At 39.8% G+C, this 23,187-nt stretch overlaps 1 protein-coding gene across 7 annotated transcripts in view; it reads right to left on the bottom strand.

Annotated features, from left to right (window-relative positions):
• Positions 1-23,187, bottom strand: part of LOC140467039 (semaphorin-3A-like) — a 436,589-nt gene that overhangs the window by 92,748 nt on the left and 320,654 nt on the right. The window lies entirely within an intron of this gene.

The raw sequence follows: 23,187 nt of genomic DNA, 5'->3' as shown, positions 1-23,187 counted from the left end.
CCCACCAGCTTGGTCAATGAACATCATCTGGTGTCAGTCTCCTGCTTTCTCCACATTATTTTATATCCAATACTCCTACAGTAACATCATGAATGCCTAGGTTGAACTTGTTTCCACCACATTTCCAGGCATTGACATTCCTTGCTTCACCTTTTTGCAAATCACTTTGCACCTGCGTCCTCTTGTTCTTGTTCCTTTTACAATCTGTTCCTCCCTCTCTACTCTTACCAGTCAACTCATGAATTTGCAAACCTCGATCCAATCTTCTCTTAGTCTTCTTCTCTCCAAAGAGAACAGTCCCAACTTCATCAATCTATCCTCATAGCTGAAGTTTTTCATTCCTAGAATGACTCTTGTAAATCATTTCTGCACTCTATCCAATATCCATCTTTTCTATAATGTGGTGTCCAAAACTGTGCACAATATTCCAGCTGAGGTCTAACAAGAGCCTTGTACTCAAAGTGCAAGCTCTTCACTCTTGCACTCTGCTAATAAAGCCAAGGACACTGCATGCGTCATTAACTGCTCTCTCGCACTGTCCTGCCACCTTTAATGAACTGTGCACATACGCACCCAGCTCCCCCTACTTGTTTTTATTCATGGCATGAAGGATTCACTGGCTAGGCCTGAGAGCAAGTAAGGGTCAGCCACATTATTGTGGGTCTGGAGTCACGTGTAGACCAGACCAGGTAAGGATTGCAGTTTCCTTCCCTAAAGGACATTAGTGAATCAGATGGATTTCTCCAACAATCGACAATGGATTCATGGTCATCATTAGACTCTTAATTCCAGATTTTTAAAAGTTAATTCAAATTTCACCATCTGCCGGGGTGGGATTCAAACCTGGGTCCTCAAACATTAGTTGGGTTCTGAGTAAGGATCACTGGTCTCAAAATGTTAACTCTGATTTCTCTCCACAGATGCTGCTAGACCCAGCAATTTCTTTTTTTATTAGCTGGGTCTCTGGATTAACAGTCCAGTGGTAATACCACGAAGTGATTACCTGCATTCCATTTTGAATCATAAACCCTATTCCACTTTGTCTTTCAATGTTCTTCTGACCAAAATGCATCAACTCACACCTCCATGTACAGAACCCCATTTGTCACTTGTCCACCCATTCCACCAACTTGTCAATGTCCTTTTGGAGGTCCACACTATCCTCCTCACAGTTTCCAATTCTTCCAAGTTTAGTGTCATCTGCAAACTCTGAAATTGTCCCCTGCACTGTAAGTTCCAGATCATTAATATGTATCAGGAAAAGCCAGAATTCCTGTAACAGTCTCCCCAACCCTGGGGAACTCCACTATAAACCTTCCTACCTCCCGAACAATATCCATTGTCCATTGTACTGTTTCCTATTACTCAGCCAAACCTGCATCCACATTGCAACTGTCCCTTTTATACTATGATCTGTAACTTCCCTCACAAGTCTGTTGTGTGGCACTGTATCAACTCTTTCTGGAAATTGATGTCAATAACAGCAATAGCATTACCTTCATTGAGTCTTTCTGATACTTCTTCAGAAAAACTTCAGAACGTTAGTTAAAATTATTTCCCCTTTAGAAATCCATGCTAACCCTTTCTATTCAATTTACCTTTTCTGTGTAACTACTAATTCTATTCTGAATAATTGTTTCTAGAGGCTTTCCCACCCCCGAAGCTAAACTGACTGGTCTGTAAATGCTGCTTACAACCTTTCTAGAACAGAACCATAAAGTTTTCAATTTTTCAGTCTTCTGGCACTTCCCCCAAGTCTGGTGAAGACTGAAAAATTGTGACCAGTGCCTCTTCAATTTCCATTGCCTCTTCCTTCAAAATCCTTGGATGCATCTCATCCAGTCACAGTATCTTGTCAACTTTAAGTACCAACTGTCTATCTAACGTTTCTGTCCTATCAATTTTGAGACCTTGCAGTGACTGCGTTCTCTCTGGTGTCCCTGTGGTCTGAGTTATGTGGCACTGTATGGTACAGACAAGTGCAAAGTGTTAGTTTAACATCTTAGCCATGCCCCTGCCTCCAGGTGACTCCAGTCTTATATCCCATTGTATTCTATACTTCTGGATTAAAGCATTTCAGTAGATATTTTATTTTCTGTTCCTCTCTATGGCATTATAATTACCTGTGTACTGGCAATTTTAAATCTCCATGGACCTCCACATCTTTTCATCATTTGCAATTCTAAATTTTAGTTCCAAATTGAATGACCTGACATTTGTCTACAATAAAATTCATTTGTCATTATTCTGTGAATTCATTTAATCCTTTAACATATTTTATGATTTTCTCCACTTTATTTCCAACACTACTTACCTTTGTGTCATCAGTAAAATTGAATGTGTGGCTATTGACTCCATCAAATAAGTCATTAATAAATATGTTGATTTGCTGATGTCTCAAAACATGTTGTTTTCTGTTTGCAGGACTGGGTTTATCCTGCCACTTAAGGTATCTACCACTCCCTAATTCCTGCAGTAATCAGTTTCCCAACTTGGTCAATAATTTTTCTTCAGTTTCATGAGCTTCAACTTTAGCTAACAGCATCTTCTTAGGACTTCATCAAATATTTTCTGAACATTCTTATAGATAATGTTCATATACAGTCCCTTGTGTAATACTTCAATCGCCTCTTCAATCAGCTCGATCAGACATGGTCTACTGTTGACAAATTCATGCTGGGTCTCTGTGCTCAAATGAAAATGTTCAAGGTTTTCAGTTTGTTTATCCCTTATAATAAACTTATTAAAATCTAAAGTTTGTATTGGCTGAACAGATATCTTCAATTGTAGGTGGACACATTCACAATTGAAAAATATAAAAACTCAGGTGAAAGATCAGGACCAGAATCCTCCTGTAGTTAAAGTCCAACTTCTATATTGTACATTGAACTTATCATCTTTGTACGTGTGATTACAATTGTGTTAATTATAGGAAACAGTAAGAATTAGGTCTTAAACTGATCGTGACAAAAACAGTCAAAACAAAATAACACCTAAAGTAAAGAGAAGGATGATTTTCCCTCTTCATTCTTTGTAGAGAAAGTGAGTGTTATTTGACAAATGATGGACAAAGGAACTTTTCAAAAATTTTTATTATTAACAATAAAAAAAATGTTTTGAATCAAGTCCCAAGAGCATAATCCTTTTGAAGGAATACCAATTGTAACCACAGGCTACCCTTTCTTCCACGATCCCATTAAAATCACTAAAGATGCTACCGGCATTTTCCCTTAGATGGCATCACTCTCTCCATTTTCCATCTCTTTAATCAATGCTCTTCTCACTGAGATTAGCTCAATTACCTTTTCCCTTCCTCATTTAACCACGCCAGTTCTACCTAAATATAATTGTCACAAGTTCCGTAGTATTAGAGACATCTGCATGTGTAACAGCTTTATTTCATGAATGGAAAATCAATTCCTCTTGTATCTGTGCCAGATGAGGCTGTGCTGTGTATTTTGGAAACAAATACATTTGAGAATGCCTCACCCTGAATTAAGTACTTGAATAGTGGTTATTGCAAATGATTCAGCCAGCGCTATGATAGAATGGGAAACATGAACTAATTATAACACAGATTTTTACCTTGAGTTTTAATTAGCTCTCTGTCCCTTATTCCAGCACTAAGCTGTTGTATCATTCACTGCAGACTAATTAGAGCTCCCAATATGTCATCCAATGTGACTGTGGAAAGATCTGTGGCTGAACTGAGCACAGTATTGTAAATGAACCAACAAAAGCTGCTCATTCAAAAAGGACTGCAAAGAAATGCCATTAAAGATATTGACATAAATTACTCTAATATTTAATAAAACCACAGTAAGGGGACTTTAGAATGTATCGATGGATGTTAGAATGCCTAAGACCTAACGATATTGCAGTCTCATAATAACAGAATACATAGAATACTTTAATGCTTTTGGAAACAAAAGATAGATTAGCCTGGATGGCAATCATCCCAACTCCATAGATTTCTGGAGATTGATCAGTTCAACAAGCTTTTTTCCTCTAGTAAGTAAAAACAATTCTCCAAGTGCACTGTCAATACAAATCTCTTTTCATTGCAATGTATTGTCAAGTTTAATTTATCACTTGGCATTTTAACATGGACAGTAACTTTTCATGAAGGTAAAATATGTGGAAATTCTTTGCCGTGGTGACGCTTTTACTTACAACATGCAACTAATGAAAGCCAAGGTTCTCATTACTTATTCTGCCAGAAATATGACAGATTTTCATTTTATCACAAATAGCATTTAAATCCTCACATGGTCCTTCTAAGAGATTATAAGAACAACGAGGGCAATTTCTTTGTTTAATTATTGGGCAATGTGTAGAATACAGTTACTTGACTGAAAATCTTAACAAAATTAAAAAATTCGCTCAGGAATATAAAAAGCCAACATCAGCTTTGAAACAAAGACACAAACTACTTAAGTTCATGAATTTCTGTCTTCATGTAATGAAACAGGCCAATTCTTGATGCAGGGATTGTTGATGGGACAGAATATCTCCTGATGAAATGGGCTCCAGACTCAAGGGTTTGCTCCCTTTCCTTCTCTGTTCCCAATAAAAGATGCAGCTTGATGGACAGGTTATCGTCATTTCTGAATAATTGGTAGAAAGCTCCTTTCAGTTCCTAATGTCAATGCTGCTGCACAGCAAGGAGAGCTATTAAGTTTCTTCGAAGTGTTCTTGTTGTCCTCCCCTTCAACACTCGACACTTTGAAAGTTGGGAAAACAAGACATATAAACAAACTTTTCACTGAGGAACATGAGTGGGTCATTTAACCTCTCAAATCTGCTTTGGTATTTGATAAGAACACCCCGGATCTGACTGTGGCCTAAACTACACCTTCCAGCCTATCCCACTACATGCTGAATCCATTGTTAGTCAAGAATCTATCTACCTCTGCATTAAACTACTGATGGCTCCACCTTCACCATTCTCTGGGGAAGATAGTTCAGCAGACACACAATCCTCTGAGAGGGAAGAAAAACTCTCCTAATCTCTATTTTGAATGGGAGAACTTTCATTTATGGACAGTGGTCCTCGTACTTGTCTTTCTAACAAGGGGAAGCATTGACATTCACTCTGTTAAATCACCTCAGGATCTTAAATGTTTCAATAAAAATCACTGCTCATTCTTCTAACTCCAACAAGTTGGTGAATGTTTCCTCATGAGGTAAACCCTTTCATCACAGGAATCAATGAGCAGAACCTTCCCTAAACTGCTGCTAATGCAATTCTGCCTTTACTTAAATAAAGACACCATAACTAATCACAATATTCCAGAAGGTGGCCTCACCAATGCTCTGTATAACTTGAACAAAGCATTCAAATTTTCATCTTTCATTTCCCTTTCAATAAACAACATCATCCATGTGCCTTCATATTTACTTGCAACATCTGTAGACTAACTCTGTGTAACTCATGCACCATGACACTTAGATCACTTTGTACCTCAGAATTCTGCAATCCTATTTCACTTAAATGATAGTTCATAATGTGGTTCAAGAAGTTCGCTACGATCTTTTCCAGGGTAATTCCAGGGCAATAAATGCTCCCCCCATCAGTGATGTCCATATCACACAAATGACTTTTAAAAACAAGCAGTTTTTCTATTTTTCTTTCCAAAATGGATGCGTTCACACATCATACTCCATCTGCTAAATTGTTGTCCACCTACTGAAGCTGTCTAAATCCCTTTAAAAACTAAAGTCCTCTTTATAAATCAATTTCCTGTCTATCTTGCTGTTGTCAGCACATTTAGCCATCATTTTTTCACTTCTTTCATCCATTGTTAATATTTGCAAATAGTTAAGGCCATTTGAACCATCAAGGTGTCTCTGCTGTCCAACAGGATCTCTATGGAGCTGATTGTGGCTCCAACTTCACATACCCACGGATGCCCAATAACCATCGACTCCCTCTATCAATCAGCAATTTGCCTTCAATCATCCTACTGAAAGGGGAAGTGGGTTCCATAGACTCTCAATCCTAGAGAAAACGTTTCTCTTCTTCTCAGTTTTATATAAGAGATCTCTTATTTTTAAACAGCTATCTCTAGTTTGGGTCTCTCCACTGAGGGTAAACATCCTTTCACTACCTACCTTGCTAAACCCCATTGGGATCTTATACATTTTAACAGGATAAACTTCACCTTTTCTAAACATTGATGGATACAGGCCCAGCCTCTCCAACATCTCCTCATAAGTCCTCCATTCCAGATATCAGTCAAGTGAATGATCTCACATCTGCTTTTAACACATTTACCTCCTTCTGTAAATAAGGATACCATGACACTGTGCAGTACTCCTGATGTGTTCTCATCAATACTCCATGAAACTTTAGCACAACATTCCTACTTTCATAAAAACCTGAAGGAACTGCTGATATTGTAAATCAGGAACGTAAGCAGAAGTTGCTGGAAAGGCTCAGGAGGTCTGGCAGCATCTGTGCAGAGTAATCAGAGTTAGTGTTTCAGATCTGATGACACTTCCTCAGAACATTTGTGCTCACACTCACCCTCTATTAGGCCTCTAATCTTTGATCCATACTACTAAGTTACTGCCTTCACCACCAGCTCTTAGTTTGCAATGTGATGTTTGATGTGGCACCTTCTAAAATCCTTCTAACATTCCAAGTACACCACATCAAAAGGTTTCACTTCATCTATATTGCTGATAATTCCTCAAGATAATCTATTAAATCAATCAAAAATAACCTCCTTTTCACAAAACCACGTTGATCCTGCTGGAGTGCGTTAAGATTTTTTTTAAAGGCCATGCTTTGGGTAACCTCCTGAGTAATAGATGTTAGCATTTTCCATATGACAGATGTTAATTTAATTGACACGGAGCTTCCTGATTCCCTCCTTTCCTGAATAGTTAAGTCACATTTGTTATTTTCCAATTTGATGGGATCTTTCCAGAATCTAGGAATATTGGAAAGTTAAAACTAGTGCATCTAATACTTCAATAGCCGCTTCAGTGCCTGAGGGTGGTGGGGAAGGGGGTAACTTTTTGTTATCTGCCAACAGGGTCCAGGCATTTTGCCTGGATGCTTATGGAAACTGGCTTCAAGGAGGACACTAGTGTTTGTTTGAAAATCACTCCATAGAATCTGGAGAATATGGCAGAAGCTTTGCTGATGAGCTTTCCCATGTGCTCTGATGTCTTACAGAGACACCGTATGGGTCTCACTGCAGTGCAGGAATGGGGTGAACACAGCTACTCTGTACTCTTGGACTTACTTTGATTTTTGGAGGTCGATGTTAATGATTATTCATAGCCATAGCTTGTGGAAATCTGGCTGGCATAGCTAACCAGCTAACTGCTGGATCACTCCCCCAATAGTGGCCTTTTGAGAGAGGAGGCTGCTGAGGTGCAGGAAGTGTTCAACACATTCCAGACAGTTTCCTTCAATATATATTGGAGTTGGAACAATAGCCAATAATGTTAATATTTGAAAAAACACAATAGCTTCAGTGAAAGATAAGGTCACATACGTTCTCTTACATTGATGCAAAAGATACTAAGGCACTTGCTGACGATGACCAGTGGGCTTTTCCACAAGCCCTGCCATTATTTATTCCTCAACCAACATCATGAAGCACTCATTATACAAGCAAGTATTTTATTGCAGTTGTGACATCTTGCTGTAATTGGTTCTCATGTTTCCCCCAGTACACCGGTGACTATATTCAAAAGTATTTCATTAGATATAAGGCATTTTGGAACATCCTGAAGTCACGAAAGGGATAATATAAAGAGGAAATTCTTCTGTATCATAGCAACATAAATTATTGAAAATAAATGAAAGTTACATACATAATAATCTTTGCCGACACTTAATTGTATAAGTGTGGGCTAGTCAGCAACACTCTGCATTTTTGCCTGAACAAATTACTCAGGGTAAATTACTAAAGTTAAAAAGAAGTAACTACAATGGATATAGATTTCGACTTTCAAATTTGGTTGGATGAAGTGATTACAGGCTGGGAAGGGGGGGTGACCTACTTTAGGTGCAGGAGTTGGCTATTAAAGCCCCTGCTCCACCATTCAATGTGATCTGTTTATGTTTCAGATTATACATTCCGAAACCCACAATAATTTTTGATTCTTCTGCTGAATGAAAATCTATCTACTTACGTCTTAAAGAAAACTTCAATGACCCATCCTCAAAGGGCAGAAACACAAACCACTGTAAAAAACCATTTCTCCTCATCTTTGTCTGAAATCGGTGGCTCTTTATTTTTAAACAGCAACCTCCAGGTCTGGCATCTTCCACAAGACAAAACTGTCATTCTGATGTGCATCTTGTCAAAACCTCTCAAGACCCTCTGGTGCAATCTATTTGTATCTTACCTTTCTAAACAATGCATATAAAACAAGCCTGTCCAACCTTTCTTCGTAAGACAACACACCCATTCCATGTATTCGCCAAGTAAACCTTCTCTGGAAACTTTGTTTCTCATTCATGGAATGTGGGTGTCTCTGGCCAGGTCAGAATTTAATGGCCATCCCTAATTGCCCAACAGGCAGTTCAGAGTCAACCCCATTGCTGTGGGTCTGGAGTCATGTGGAGGCCAGACCAGGAGAGGATGTCAGATTTCAATCCTAAAGGACATCAGTGAGCCATAATTGCTTTACAATAATCAACAGTTTTTGCATGGTCAACATTTTTATTCTGGATTTTCATTTAATTGAAATTTCACTATTTACCATTCTGGTATTTGAATCAGTGTCCCCAGAACCTGATCTCTGGATTACTAGTCCAGTGACATTATTATTATGCCAAGACTTCCCATCGACCGTTATCAATGCATTTATATCCTTCTCCCAAAGCTGCGCAGCACTCCAGATGTGGTCTCACCAGAGTCCTGTATAATTAAACTATAACCTTCACACTTTTCAATTCAATTCTCCATGCAGTAAATAATAACATTCTATTAGCTTTCCCATTTACCTGCTCTACCTGCTGTACTAAGCTTTTACCAGTCAGACATGAAAACGAGCAGATCCCTCTGCAATAACTCACCATTTAGGTGATGTACTTATTATTCCTATCATAATGGACAATTACATATTTTTCAAACTTATACTTCATTTGCCAAACCTTTGTCCAGTCAGTTAGCATGTCAATATCCAATTGAAGCTTCCTATGTCCTCTTCACCAACTTAAGTTCCGCCCTATCTTTGTGTCATTAGCAAATTTAGCTACTGTAGCTTTGGTTCCTTCATTCAAGTCATTGATACAAATTCTAAACAGTTAAGATGCTAACCAGAAAATGATCTGTCCATGTCTACTCTGTGATGGATCACCAATTTTCTGATTGGTCTCCTAAGTTTGTAAAGTTGGTGCTCTGATTGGCTTGGCAGCGCAAGGAGTCACTCACATCCCCACTCCTCCAGTTCTTGCATATGGATAGTAAAAAGCTCATACAGCTTAGGAGTAGGCCATTCAGCCCTTCTAACCTACTCTATCATTTAACAAGATTATGGCACAGCTGATTGTAACTCAACTCCATATTCCCACCAACCCCTAATTACCCAATCCCATCACGGACTCACTTGAACTGTCTGGGATGAGAGGTTAAAATTATCCTAAAAGTTTGAAAAACTAAGATTTTGTTCTTTGGAATTTAACAATTAAAGAATTGTTAAACTTTGAGAGTTTGAGAGACATGAAGCTATGAAAATTATTTTTGATCATTGATAGATCAGTAATGAAGCAACAAAAATGTAGGATTTGTACCAAACACATAAAGAAATCAGATTGTAGAAACCTAATTGTTTAAAAGTGATCTGAGCATGGGATACTTTAACTCTTGAAGTTTTTGAAGCTTAGAACAAACTGAAGATGGACAAATTGTAAGTGGGAATGGAAAAGCTCCAAATAATAAAACATGACCATTGGATGGTGGGGAGTTTGGAAATGTGTGAGCAGGATACAATAGTGATATTTTAGTGAAAACAAAACATGCTGGAGATCACAGCGGGACAGGCAGCTTCCATGGAGAAAGAAAGCTAATGTTTTGAGTCTAATGTTAATTATAATTCACAGAATAATTACCAACACTAATTCAAGCCTTTATCTGGCATTTTATTGCATTTATGGCTCTATTTTCTCATTTGGCTGGGAATCTAAACCTATTTTTCTGACCATTATTGAGCCAGGCTTGCTTCTCGCTCACATTGCTTTGTAATTTTTTAATCATTCTTCAAGATCACTTCAAAGTCTGTGCCCTCTGAACCAAATCAAAGTCTCAACAGAACATTAGAAACTGAAAACAGCAGCAGGTCGCCATCCCCTTCAGAACACAATCAGATCCAATCAGACTATCTTTGATAACCCTGTGACTCACCCAGTTTCATACATTCATGTATCTTTTTTAGATAGTGACCCTATCTCAATAATTTACAAACTTTAATATACCCCAAGTTCTGCTGAATGTATCCTCTTCTATATAAAATCCTGGTCTTTATCAATATCACATTTATCATTCCCCTCCTGTTGCGAATTTACACTGGCTTCCTGTCCTCTATACATTTCAAAATCCTGTAAATACTGACCCTGCCTTCCCTCATTACCCCAACACTGTAATCTTCCAGTTTTGTCCACTCCCCTCTGAAAATCTTCAATGTACTATTCCCTTCTCTTTACACCTGTTTCTTGTGAGTCTTTCTGAGTCCCTCTCCTAACCTCCATTTACCATTCAATCTTATACCTACACTGTAAATTCCTGGAAATGGCATTTGTAATTTTAAAAACTACACAAGTGGAAATGTTTTCTTCATAGTCTATTTGTATCAATCATCAATTGTTTTCCAACATCAAGTTCAACAATTTTGAATCATGATCTCTGTTGACATTTTGTTTCATTTTCTTTGCTAGCTTGGTTTTCCTCTCATTTTTCTCTGTTTTTTTCACTTTACATTCAGATTGCACATTTTATCTCATCCTAGCTCCTTGAAAACAAAATGAAGAACTGTAGATGCTGAAGATCTGAAGCAAACAAAAGCAGAAAGTGCTGGAAAAACTGAGCAGATCTTGCAGCATCTGTGGAGAGAAAACTGAGTTAATGTTTCAAGTTCAGTTTCCCATTCTTCAGAATGGCATTTTTGCTGAGAAATGGTTGGTATATATACTGAGGATGGGATGTGGAAGAGAGGAGATTTCCATCCTTTGTGATCTTCTGCACTCTGACGCTGGATGTTCTGCATCCCCCAGTGCGCCCACCTTAATGAATTTCCAGCATGACACATCATTGAACTTTTCTTTCATTCTCTTCACCTCTGTGCCTGTTTCTTTGGACAAGAGTCCTTTCCCTGTTCCACAGACCCCTTCACTCACCCTCCAACACTGTCCTTCCATCTGGACCTCTCCCTCTGTCCTTTTACCTGCACTTGATCTGTCCATTGAAAACTGTCAACATGACAATGGTCGCCATAATTTACAACCTATCCTCCTAGTTCCACTCTGTACTCTCAGATCCAACCCTGACTTTGTTATTAAACCATCCTGGAACAGCAGGCCATTGTGTCCCAAATCTCATTTCATCAGGAGATCTCCACTTCCCCCTCATCCCCCCACTGCCTCCAAGCTCATAGTCTCCCAACCCCACACAGTTTGCATCTATTTCCCTCCTAAAACCCACAAACAGGACTGCCTGGGCAGACCCATTGTTTTTGACCCCTCCTGCTTCATCGCTTCCATCTGCACCTATTGTTTACTCCTCCCCCTACCCATCTTCAGCATATATACCCATACTTTTCCAATTAACTTTAGTTCTGATGAAGGGTCACTGGACTGAAATGTTAACGCTGCTTTCTCTTCGTAGATGCTGCCAGACCTGCTGAGTTTCTCCAGCAATTTCTGCTTTGTCTCCTCTTCAGAATGGGTGCTGTGCTGTTGTTATCTGGCCTACTGACATTGTGGATTTTGTAGGCTGAGTGCCAGCTCTTAGATACCTCCTTCCATCTCCCCAATACCATGATACAACCACCCAAAATCAAGCTGTTGTGTCCACGATTGTCACTAACCTCAACTTATCTGGTGATCTCCCTCTCCACAGCCTCCAGTTCATGGTCCCCAACCCCACACAGTTCTGAAGGAGGATCACTGGAGTTGAAACATCACTCTGCTTTCTCTCTCTCCCCACAGATGTTTACAGATCTACTGAGTTCCTTCAACAATTTCTTGTTTTGTTTGGTCCTCTTGACATGTCTTTTGTTTCCTTACTTGCCCCTCTCCTTTTGACACCTTCTCTGTTTGAGGTTTTCTTGTCTTCCACATTATTATGGACCTTCCGTTTTGTTCCTCTCAGCCTCCTGCCTTCCATTTACTCACCACACCGATCAATCACAACTCAGACCTCCTGCCAGTTCCAATGAGAAGCCCCAGATATGACGCTGAGCATTTCTGGCACTTTGTACTGAAAGATTTTTTTCACTTGATGAACATCATGTCATTTAACCTGTTTTTGTGGTGGAGGCTGGTTTAATCAAGACTTCCAAAAAGAGCATTGGATGGTTTCTTATATGGTAATGGTGATCAGGGATATGGGGAAAAGGCAGGAGATCTACACTAGGTAATACAGCCGGTGCTGCATGATAGACCAAATGGCCCCCATCTGTGCCATAATCATTCCATGACTCTGTGCCTGATCACACATTTTGCTTCATCATTTGGACATGCTGCTGGGTTCAGTGTGAAGGTTACATTCACTCATACTGTTCACTCAGTACATTATAACCTGACCATAGTGAGTTTTCAGACAATTATCAAGCACATCAACATTTCAGCAACAGTGAGATAGCTCTCAGGAAACGTAGCTGTATCTGAAGAATACCAAAACAGTCACCATGTCATCTGATGCCATTTTAATGTAAGCACTAGCTGAAGTCTTATACACTTCAGTGTACGTTATATCCTCATTCATCAATTCAATATTTTTACAATAAACCTCAACCTATCCAATTACATTTACTTGACACCATGGTGCAACACAGAAAATGGAAATTATCTCATCAAAGTTTTTTATCCAGGCACCAACCACATAGGTAGGATAAGAGATGGGGATCTAAGGCAGAAATTCAGGGAGCTAGGATGGAAGCTTAGAGCTAGAACAAACAGAGTTGTTTTCTCTGGTTTATTGCCCATGCCACGTGATAGCAAGTTGAGGAATAAGGAGAGAGAGCAGTTGAACAAGTGACTACAGGAATGGTGTAGGAGGGAGGCCTTTGGATTCCTGGATAATTGGGGGCCATTCTGGGGAAGGTGGGACTTCTACAAACAGGATGGGCTACATCTTTTGTTTCTTTTGTTTCTTTTGAATCAATCAGACATTGTTTAGTGAGAGTCAGTTAGTGAAGGGCTGTTGGACAGTGGACTTATGGAACTTATTTCACTCTGAAGTTAAACTCACAATGAGTTCCATTTGCAGTTATTTTAAGGTGTCTTTGGAATATTTATCAGATGAAGGAGAAAGTGTCTAGTGACTTTTTCACTGAGAGCAAAGCAATTCTAGATGTAAGTTTGGGGATGACTTGTATCCTTTTCTGATGTCTGTAATGAATTTGTCCCAACTTTACATTTTGTCTGGAGTAATATGTAGGCTTTGTGACAAAAGTACACTGAGATCCCCTGGTGACTATGTTCAGTGACTGATATCCCCATTTTAACAATAGCAAAGCAGGACCTATCAAGTCAGAGATTGTAGGACGTGATTTGTCTGGTAGAGACATCAGCTAGGATCATAACAAGGCAAACACATGAATTAGGAGCAGAAGTAGGCCATTCGGCCTGTCAAGCCTACTCTATGACTCAATAAGATCATAGCAGAACTGATTGTGTTATCTAAGACTCTATCAATTTCTCCCTTAAAAGCATTCAATGACCCCATTCCATGGGGAATTCAGATTCTCTCTCATTCTCAGTTTTAAGTGAGATCCCTTATTTTTGAACAGTTTCATTTTTGCTGGTCTCCCTTCTGAAAGGAAACATCCTTTCAGCACCAACCTTGTCAATTCCTTTTATAATCTTGTACGTTCAATAAGATCACTATTATTCTTCTAAACTCCAAAGGATACAGGTCCAGACTGCCTAACCTGTCCTTATAAGATATGCCCCTAATACCAAGCATCTCAAAACTGCTTCTAATACTTTTACATCCTTTCTTAAATAAGGAGACCAAAACACTGGACAGTACTCCTGCAGCGACTGCTTTATATAACCTTGGCATAGCATTCCCCCTTTCATTGTCTAGTCCAGCTACAAAAGAATGATCCCACTGTTTACCTTCGTGATCAATCTATTTATCTTGAATCATATCACTCATCACATCCTACCAACCTGAAAATGAGCCATTTATATGCTCTTTCTGCTGCCTATTAGCCAATCAATCCACTATCTACACTAATGTGTTACCCCTACACTGGGAGCACATATTTAGTGTAATAATCTGATAGATTTTCAAAAGACATTTGACAAAGGCCATTCGGTGCAGCACATCCAAGAGAAGTCCTTCCACTAGGTTGCTTGTTATTCCCAAATAACTAATGAGTTAATCAAATGTCACCCTACTGACTCTACCTGACTGCATTATGATTTTTCTGATTGTCCAGCTATAGCTTCTTTAATAATAAACTTTGAAATACAAAGGTTTGGTAAAATAGCCTCTCATTTTCTCCTTTCTGCCTGTCATCTTGAATTAAGGAGATATTTTGCTAGTCTCCAGTTTGGTGCGCCCTTTCTGGATTCTATTAATTTTGGAAAATCAGCATCTACTTCTTTTAAATCCAAGCATGAAATCGATCAGGACCAGAGGACTTTTCTGACATTTGTTTTCATTCTTTTCTTCACATCGTTTCCCTGGTGATTGTAACTCATTAAATTTACTTCATTCCTTTTAAATCCTGATCCTCAACTATATCAGGGATGATATTTGTATTTTCTTCAGTAAGGACTGAGGCAAAATATCTGTTCGACTCATGTCATTTCCCTATCTCCTGTTATTAATTCCAAAAACTCCAGAAGACCAACACTCGGGGTCATAGAGCTGTGCAGCATGGAAACAGACCCTTCAGTCTAACACAGCCATGCCGACCAGATATCCTAAATTAATCTAGTCCCATTTGCCAGCATTTGACCCTTATCCTTCTAAATTATTCCTATTCATATATCCAACCAGATGTTTTTGAGATGTTGTAATTGTACCAGCCTCTATCACTTTCTCTGACAGCTCATTCTCTACACGCACCATCCTCTGTGTAAAAAGGTTGCCCCTTTAGGTCGTTTTTAATCTTTCCCCTCTCACTTTAAACCTGTGTGCTCCAGTTCTGGATTCCTCCACCCCAGGAAAAAGACCTTGTCTATTTACCCTAATCATGCCCCTCATGATTTTATAAACCTTACTTTTTAAAAAATTGTTAAATACCTGAAGAATCTTTTACTATCTGATTTTATAATTATCATTAGCTTTCTTTCATAATCTAATTTCTCCTTATTAATCTTTCAGCTATTCTTTGCTATTTCTTTATATCCTATCCAATCTTCTGACTTGCCACTCACCTGTGTGCAATTATATGCCTCTGCTTTCAGTTTGCTACTATCTTTAACTTGTTTATTAGTCTTGGATGGTGTGCACTCCCCTAAGAATCTTTGTTTCTCTCTGGAATCTACATTTTCTGAGTATTTGGAAATATCTTAAATATTTGTTGATCATACTGAGATAGTAAACAAGGGAAATTCATTCAGGAAAGGACATATATTAAAGGTAAACAAAATTGTAAATACTTCGCAAAATATTCTGAATTTGTAAAGCCTTATTTCTCTTCAGATTGCTATTGTTGAATAAGACAACGTACGCTTATAAAACCAGATTTCCCTCAAGAGATCAGAAACTGAACAGTAATAACATTGATTGTAAACTATTGCAAATGTTGAAAGGTATTTAATATGCATCAAAATGCTGCATTATTAGAAGAGAGTTAGCTGAGTGGAAAACTGTAGCACATACTTAGGAACGGTACACTTAACTGCACAACCCTTGATTATCGAAACCACTCAACTATCAGAATCAACCCGTGTCCGCTGAACATTTTAGGTTGTAATTAAAGGCTTCCAGTTTTCTGAACTCTTCATTTAGCAAACAAATCCTTTGTTTTTGAAGGAGTGCAATTGAAAGTGAACCAGAATAAATACTCCTTAAAGCTTGATAATTGAACTCTTTGAATTTTGAAGGGTCTTTCCAGATTCCTTTCACAATGAAGGTTTATATAAAGTGGAAAATAATTTTCAAAAAACATCTGGTAAGTAGTGCTACAAAATAAAACTGACATTGTTTATGTGATAGAGGATTGGGAATTATGCCATCTTAAAATATACAGAAGTATCTCATAGGAAAATAAGACGGAAAATAATTTTACTCAAAAGACAGACCATGCTCACTTTTTAAGTTATGCAGATTAGCAAAGTCCCATAATACTATTGGAATATTTGAGGTCAAGGTGGGTTCAACGCAATTTAATATTTGAACTGGCAGTGTTGTCAACATCCACATATTGAGGAGACCTGATTTATCATTGAATTTATACTCACTTATTAAAATCATATCAATGCACAGGAAGAGGTAAAGAATGAGATATAAAATGCAAGTTTTTAAAATATTTACATGAACTAAAATGCTTTTCATTGGAGACAAGTCTATATTTGATTAAAATATTAATCATAAAGCTAGAAGGCAGGAGAATAAAAATAACAAACTTCAAACATAATTGTAAATTGGAAGGATATTTTCAACCCACATAACAGTCATTCATTTAGAATAAACTTTCATCATACTCAAGTCATGCTTAATTGGCCAACTCATTTGGATAAAATACTGTCTGTAAGAACAGTATTGACATTTAGATTGTGGAGTGCGGTCTGCTGTGATGAAATAGTGTGTGCTGTTGGGAACAAAATCAGTTTATTGTACAACATAAATCTTCTCAGCCTTTTTTCTAATTAGGAAAACTCTGCTCAAGAAATCAATTTGTATCATTCTTCATCACATGAGTAAAATAGAATACTGAGAATGTTGGACTGAAATTTCTCAAAATTAGCTAAGCATCATTTTCATGGAGTTTCCATGCATGGTTTCTCTCTGAGTGTTCTGGTGAGTTTCTCTGCTGCTCATCTCATTGATAAGACAGAAGACCCATGATGCTCTAATTTCTGAATGAGATGGAACTATATAATCAGGCAAGGCAAAGATTGAGGATATAAAAAGTGATTTCAGGGAGTTAGTGTGGAAGCTGCAGAGCAGGACAAACAGAGTAGTGTTCTCGGGTTTACTACCGGTGCCAAGAGAAGCGAGGTGAGGAACAGGGAGCGGGCGCAGCTTAACACGTGGCTGCACAGCTGGTGTAGGAGGGAGGGCTTCAGATATGTAGATAATTGGGATGCCTTCTGGGGAAGGTGGGACCTGTACATGAAGGACGGGTTGTACCTGAACTGGAAGGGGACCAATGTCCTGGGTCGAAGGTTTGCTCGAGTGGTTCAGGAGGGTTTAAACTAGTATGGCGGGGGGGTGGGAACCTGAGCTATATACCAGTGTGAGAGTTGATGGAGGTGAGGCAATATCAAGAGGTAGCACAGCCAGTGGGAAGGAATTTCCGGGAAATAACCAAGGGATCGGTTAAAGTTTGTTTGCTTTAATGTAAGGAGTATCAAGAATAAAAGTGATGAGCTTAGAGCATGGATCAGTACCTGGTGCTATGATGTTGTGGCCATAACAGAGACATGGGTTTCTCAGGGGCAGGAATGGTTGCTGGATGTTCCAGGGTTTAGAGCATTTAAAAAGAATAGGGAGGAGGGAAAAAGAGGAGGGGGTGTAGCACTACTAATCAGAGAGAGTATCACAGCTACAGAAGTTACCATTGTCGAGGAAGATCTGCCTACCAAGTCAGTATGGGTGGAAATTAGGAACAGCAAGGGAGCAGTCACCTCATTAGGGGTTTACTACAGGCCCCCCCAATAGCAGCAGGGAGATTGAAGAAAGCATAGGTCGGCAGATTTTGGAAAAGTGTGAATGTAGTAGGGTTGTTGTAATGGGTGACTTTAACTTTCCCAATATTGATTGGAACCTCCTTCGAGCAGATGGTTTGGAAGGAGCTGTTTTTGTAAGGTATATTCAGGAGGGTTTCTTAACTCAGTACGTTGACAGGCCGACAAGGGGAGAGGCCATTTTGGATTTGGTGCTCGGCAATGAGCCAGGGCAGGTGTCAGATCTTGCGGTGGGAGAGCATTTTGGTGATAATGACCACAACTGCCTCACATTCTACATAGCTATGGAGAAGGAGAGAAGCAGGCACAATGGGAGGATATTTAATTGGGGAAAAGGAAACTATGATGCTATCAGACGTGAGTTGGGAAGCATGGACTGGGAGCAATTGTTCCATGGAAAGGGCACGATAGACATGTGGAGATTGTTTAAGGAACAATTGTTGCGAGTGATGCATAAATGTGTTCCTCTGAGACAGGCAAGAAGGGGTAAGATAAAGGAACCTTGGATGATGAGAGTGGAAGAGCTTCTCGTCAAAAGAAAGAAGGCAGCTTACGTAAGGTGGAGGAAGCAAAGGTCTTGCTCAGCTCTAGGGGATTACAGGCAGGTGAGGAAGGAGCTCAAAAATGGTCTGAGGAGAGCCAGGAGGGGGCACGAAAATGGCTTGGCAGGAAGGATTAGGGAGAATCCAAAGGCATTTTACACATATGCGAGGAATAAGAGAATGATCAAAGAAAGAGTAGGGACGATCAGGGATAGCAAAGGGAACTGCGGTGTTCCGCAAGGATCTGTTTTGGGACCATTGCTGTTTTTCATTTTTATAAATGACCTGGAGGAGGGGCTAGAAGGTTGAGTGAGCAAGTTTGCAGATGATACGAAAGACGATGGAGTTGTTGACAGTGAGGAAGGATATGGCAGGTTACAGCGGGATATAGATAAGCTGCAGAGCTGGGCAGAAAGGTGGCAAATGGAGTTCAATGTAAGTAAGTGTGAAGTGATTCACTTTGGTAAGAGTAACAAGAAGATGGGGTACTGGGCTAATGGTCGGATACTTGGTAGTGTGGATGAGCAGTGGGATCTTGGTGTCCATGTACACAGATCTCTGAAAGTTGCCACCCGGGTAAATAGTGCGGTGAAGAAGGCGTATGGCGTACTGGCTTATATTGGTAGAGGAATTGAGTTCCGGAGTCCTGAGGTCATGTTGCAGTTGTATAAGACTCTGGTGCGGCCGCATCTGGAGTATTGTGAGGAGTATTATAGGAAGGATGTGGAGGCACTGGAACGGGTCCAGAGGAGGTTTACCAGGATGTTGCCTGGCATGGTAGGAAGATCGTATGAGGAAAGGCTGAGGCACTTGGGGCTGTTTTCATTGGAGAAGGTTTAGGGGAGACTTGATAGAGGTGTACAAGATGATTAGGGGTTTAGATAGGGTTGACCATGAGAACCTTTTTCCACGTATGGAGTCAGCTATTACGAGGGGGCATAGCTTTAAATTAAGGGGTGGTAGGTATAGGACAGATGTTAGGGGTAGATTCTTTACTCAGCGAGTCGTGAGTTCATGGAATGCCCTGCCAGTAGCAGTGGTGGACTCTCCCTCTTTATGGGCATTTAAACAGGCATTGGATAGGTATATGGAAGATAGTGGGCTAGAGTAGGTTAGGTGGGCTTGGATCGGCGCAACATCGAGGGCCAAAGGGCCTGTACTTTGCTGTATTTTTCTATGTTCTAACTTGTGTATAGAGTCTGAGGAGGTAGGGAAAGCCCTAAATGAGTTTTTTGCTTCTGTCTTTACTAAAGAAAAGGACCTTGTAGGGATTGAGGAGCAGGTAAGCATGCTGGAACAGACAGAGATTGAGGAAGCTGATGTGTTGAAAATTTTGACAAACATTAAGATTGACAAGTTGCCAGGGCCAGACCAGATTTGTCCTCGGCTGCTTTGGGAAGTGAGAAATACAATTGCTTCGCCACTTGCGAAGATCTTTGTATCCTCACTCTCTACTGGAGTCGTACCTGAGGACTGGAGAGAGGCAAATGTAATTCCTCTCTTCAAGAAAGGAAATAGGGTAATCCACGACAATTACAGACCAGTCAGTCTCACGTCTGTCATCTGCAAGGGGTTAGAAAGGATTCTGAGGGATAGGATTATTGACCATCTGGAAGAGCATGACTTGATTAAATGCAGTCAGCATAGCTTTATGAGGGGCAGGTTATGCCTCACAAATCATATTAAGTTCTTTGAGGATGTTACTAGACAAGTTGAGGGTCAAGCTGTGGATGTGGTGTATATGGACTTCAGCAAGGCATTTGATAAGGTTCCCCATGGTAGACTCGTTCAGAAGGTCAGGAAGAATGGGATACAGGAAAATTTAGCTGTCTGGATACAGAATTGGCTGGTCGACAGAAGGCAGCGAGTGATAGTGGAAGGAAAGTATTCTGCCTGGAAGTCAGTGGTGAGTGGTGTTCCACAAGGCTTTGTTCTTGGGCCTCTACTCTTTGTAATTTTTATTAATGACTTGGATGAGGAGATTGAAGGATGGGTTAGCAAGTTTGCAGATGACACAAAGGTTGGAGGTGTCGTTGACAGTATAGAGGGCTGTTGTAGGCTGCAGCGGGACATTGACAGGATGCAGAGATGGGCTGAGAGGTGGCAGATGGAGTTCAACCTGGATAAATGCGAAGTGATGCATTTTGGAAGGTCGAACTTGATAGTTGGGTACAGGATTAAAGACAGGATTCTTGGCAGTGTGGAGGAACAGAGGGATCTTGGTATGCAGTTACATAGATCCTTTAAAATGGCCACCCAAGTGGACAGGGTTGTTAAGAAAGCATATGGTGTTTTGGCTTTCATTAACAGGGGGATTGAGTTAAGAGCTGTGAGATCTTGTTGCATCTCTGTAAAACTTTGGTTAGACCGCACTTGGAATACAGTGTCCAGTTCTCGTCCTATTATAGGAAAGTGTCCAGTCCTATTATAGGAAAGCTTTGGATGTTTTGGAGAGTGTTCAGAGGAGATTTACCAGGATGCTGCCTGGAAGGGAGGGCTTACCTTACGAAGAGAGGTTGACTGAGCTCGGACATTTTTCATTGGGAAAAAAGAAGGAAGAGAGGGGACCTAATTGAGGTATACAAGATAATGAGAGGCATAGGTAAAGTCGATAGCCACAGACTATTTCCCAGGGCAGAAATGGCTAAAACAAGGGGTCATAGTTTTAAGCTGGTTGGAGGAAAGTATAGAGGGGATGTCAGAGGCGGGTTCTTTACGCAGAGAGTTGTGAGAGCATGGAATGCGTTGCCAGCAGCAGTTGTGGAGGCAGGGTCACTGGGGATATTTAAGAGACTACTGGACATGCATATGGTCACAGAAATTTGAGGGTGCATACATGAGGATCAGTGGTCGGCACAACATCGTGGGCTGAAGGGCCTGTTCTGTGCTGCACTGTTCTATGTTCTATGTTCTATGTTCTATGTTCAAGTAGGTGCAAAATGATAAAGAACTTGGAAAGCAAGCTAAGAGCCCTGAGAGGAGTCTGCAGAGGGACACAGATGTTTAAGCATCTGGATAAACTGGACAACATTTTAATCAGTAAGACAACCGAAGATTTTAGGGAAAAGGCAGGAAACTGGAGTTGAGGATTATCAGATCAGCCATGATCTCATTGAATGGTGGGGCAGACCCGATGGGCTGAATGGCCTACTTCTATTCCGACATCTGATAGTCTTATTATGCATCTTGTTGTATTCTAATGTGTGAGATGGATTCCTGTCTCGGTGTACAAAGCAACAGAATTACAAAGTAAAGCTTTGTTGAGCTCCAAAGTATTGTTGTGGTGAACCAAGCTGTAACTAAGTCTGGAACTCGCCATGTTGACTTGGTGAGGCCACTGCTGGTTTGATTTGAACCTTTGTAGGCAGCAGTGGTGGAAGGGGCCTGGCAATCACTGCCCTTGGCTTGTTAGAGAATGTGGGCCAGAGAAACGGTCCAACACTGACTTTCATGTCAGGATTTGACCTTATCTAATATCGCTCCATTATCTGTGAAAACAGCAACTTAGACCATCAGACTCAGGAGCAGTATTAAGCTATTCAGCCCAACCAGTCTGCTCCACCATTTGCTAATTGCTGACATGTTTCTCAATCCCACTTTCCTGCCTTCTCCCCATAACCCTTGATCCCCTTACTTAGCAAGAACCTATCTATCTCTGTTTTAAATACACTCAATAATTTAGCATCTACAGCCTTCTGCGATAATGAGTTCCATTGATTAACCAGCCTCTGGCTGAAGAAATTCCTCAACATCTTAGTTTTAAAGGGGTTGTCCTTTCACTCTGAAGCTGTGCTCTGGTGTCCCAATCTCTCCTGTCTGTGGAAGTATTTTCTCCATGTCCACTCTATCCAGGCCACTCAACTATTTTCTAAGTTTCACTACTTGTATATCAATGAGGCAATATTAGTTAATAATGAGGTGTTAATTACAAGCAGGTCCCTTGCTACTCATGAGTGAGATTCTCATTGAATCGATCAAATTAAACACGCAAAATCAGAACTTTGATTTTCTCAATGTTGAAAATGAGATTTTACCATTTTCTCTCCATTTCACCAACTAACTCATTATTTCTCCCATCATTCAGGACCTGGTAACATACAGTTTATCTTCATAATTTAATACAAAATTATTGAAACTTTGCATGACGAAGATTGCAGCTATTGAACCAAAGCATGGAATTATGGTTTTAATGCAGAAAAGCTCAAGGTTTTAAATTCATCTTGGGAAATAGTATAAAAAGGCCGATGGCAAATAGCCATCGAGTTGGATTTTCTATTCTATTGACTTGTATTCATTTCAACTGCTTCATCATTCCTTTTTGTCTAAGGTTGAAATGAAGATATAAATGTAGATAAATATCCTTTTCAGAGATACAAATAAACATTTAAATGTGTCACATCACCACCATTGTCAAACTAAAGCCGAACTAAAGAAGAAGAGAAGGAATAAATAGAATCTGTATTTACTTGTTGCTTTATCAAGTCTCTCAGAAATATTCAGAATCACTTTACAAACAATACATTCCTTTGAAGTACAATGATTGTTATTAAGCGGGCCAACGCAACAAGGATTGCACAGAGCAAGATCCCA

This window comes from Chiloscyllium punctatum, chromosome 44 (genome assembly GCF_047496795.1).
Source record: "Chiloscyllium punctatum isolate Juve2018m chromosome 44, sChiPun1.3, whole genome shotgun sequence".
NCBI classification, from domain to species: Eukaryota; Metazoa; Chordata; class Chondrichthyes; order Orectolobiformes; family Hemiscylliidae; genus Chiloscyllium; species Chiloscyllium punctatum.
Note: the sequence above shows the minus strand (reverse complement) of the source record. Positions and strands in the feature narration are given on the sequence as shown.